Source organism: Egretta garzetta, unplaced genomic scaffold, assembly GCF_000687185.1.
Source record: "Egretta garzetta isolate BGI_Z169 unplaced genomic scaffold, ASM68718v1 scaffold656, whole genome shotgun sequence".
In the NCBI taxonomy this organism is placed as follows: domain Eukaryota; kingdom Metazoa; phylum Chordata; class Aves; order Pelecaniformes; family Ardeidae; genus Egretta; species Egretta garzetta.
Window position 1 is genome coordinate 1470859 of NW_009259968.1, and position 2588 is coordinate 1473446.

Here is a 2588-nt window from a genome sequence, read left to right on the forward strand (position 1 = left end):
TCCCACACACTTTTATATGCGAGTTGTAGGTACATTCCCTCTCGATCTATTCTACTCAGAGCTCCCAAGACTGTTGCCTTTCCCTTTAAGATTTCCAGCGAATTTTATTCCCAACTCACTCACTTCTACCACTTCTTTCTAATGTAAAAGTCAATACTACATTTTGTTCTTCATCCTTCTCACTGTCATCCGTGTGTATGTCCCCCAATTCATTATCTTCAGCCTCTCTCTGAATTTTGTTCATTTCTACTACCCTGCCCATGCTACAATATTCAGTGGGAAGATTTCCCCTGGCCACTGCCTATGCACTGGTTGATTAACTCCATGGTATTGTTCTCCACCAGCAGAACTGACTCCAAATCTTGTACAACAGCTGGCTTTTGCACTAGTTGATTGTATACAATGCGTTTGCATACACACAGATGCACACAGAACCCTATGCTGTTGTGACACTGTAAAGGTAACTCCTTTAGATGAGCCCTCAGAATGAAATTGGACAAACGCAGCAACACTGAAAAAACAGGAAAAGGGACATTAAAAGCAAGAGGCATAGTTGAGAATGACAAAGAAAATCTGTACTCCTGTATAAACACTGTCAGCTCCTCACTTAGGTAACAGTCTAAAGGAAAACGGCATGTTAATATTTTGGGTGGCTGTCCGGAAAGGCCTAATTAGTGGCCAAAGACTAACTCATACAACCAGGACATATTTTGTTTTCCTCAAACAAGCTGTTAAACAGTAACAATTACACGCTTTAAACCAGAGGAAATTAAGAGGTCATATATACCTAACGGTACAGACAAGTACTCAGACAACTGTATTCCCACCGGGATGCATCCAAATTCAGCAATCTTACATGAGTATTTACTGAATTTAGAAAGACTACATTCATACCGATTCTGTCTGATTTAACTGACAATTTAGACAGCTAGTTCCTTTCTAATGCGGCTGTTTTTTAATGTTATCACGTCCTCATAAGTTGAACTGGCCTTTTTTTCCTCGCTTGGCTATTTTTGTGCATCCGAGATGCTCTGCATGAAATGCTGCTTTTTAAATAAAGTTTGGTTGCTTAAAGTAGAATGGGGGTACTGTGAGCTCTTACAGAAACATTTTATAATTCAAGCTGTTATGCTTCCATACTAAAAAGTTAACAAGGGGAAAGCTGTAATCACATTATGAATTGAGTCGTTTCAAAACCGAAACAGTGTAGGAAAACAGTGTATTCACAAAATGAATAGTAAGATACATTTATCCTGATTCATACAGCAAAACAAAAAAAAATTGAAAGCTCCTCACAACAGCCGATAGAGGATCCAGATGAACATTTCTGTACTTATTCAACATTTACTAGAAGGGAGAAGCTAAAGAGCAATCCAGAGGACTATTTGCAATGCAATTAGGCTAGACAAGTAAGTCTGAATGTATGCCAGCTGCAGGGGCCTGCCCTTAATTCACACAATCCAATGTCTAGTGTGTCGCGCACTGTCTAGCATTGGTATCTCCAGTATTAAAAGTCTCATCAGATATGTACTTGTTTACCGAGCATCTTAATCGGGGTCTGAACACATATCTAGCTGTACCTTCTAGCAGTCTATATGCCAGTCCATCACCATCTGTCAGTTAAAGCTTCCACAGATAGAGGGGAGGGAAAAAAAAAAAAAAAAAAAAAAAAAAATAAAAAAAATCAATTCAAACAAATGGGTTCGGCACTCAAACTAAGCTATCGTTCACATTTCAATATAAGACTTGAATTCCTTTTCAGTGTTCTTCAACTTTGACCCAGCTCTACCCCCTCCTTCACTGAAAAGGGCAAAGACAACAGCCCAGCAAGTGGGACAGGCAAAACAGACCTCCTTTGTTCACTTTTTCCCTTTCAGTTTTCTATTGAGGTAAATAACTGAAAGCTCAGCCAGCCTCCAGTAGCTCAGAAGAAAGCAATATAGCTAGCTTGCAACTATCCCTTCCTGGTTAACTAACAGTAGGACAAAACTTACGGTGCGTCGTGTTAATCTTGTTATTGGAGATTAACTCTTTACATATTCCCTTAATATCATATTTACAAGGCTATATTCATAAAAGCCTAATTTACAATATCTTCAGTGCTAAACTGAATAGGCAAAACACATACTTAGCAATTTAAAATGCAACAAATTATCACTGCGGAGAAAGTATAACTGAATTTTTTGAATACTATCAGCCCACTCAGGAAGGCAAAAATCAAATTCATTGGATATTGCCCAGCAGACAACCTCCTACATTATTGCCTCAGCTTAACATTACCGAGACACACTTTCTCTGTATGGCCTCCCATTTCACCAACTCTGTTCGTAAGACATAACAAAATGAACATATCCAGTGAAAACTGAATAGCAGTTTTACCATTCTACGCCCATATAACAGAAGGCAAGTAATCGCAATTCAAGGTGATTTGGGACAAATGAATAAGACTACAGACTAACAGCAATGCCACAGCCACAGGCAAAACAGATTTAATTTTAGGCCAATTGAGCTATTTGAGCTGTGCAATAATCTATTAACAGAAACCCAACCCCTTGGCATATTCAGTATATTTTATGTCCAGATACAAT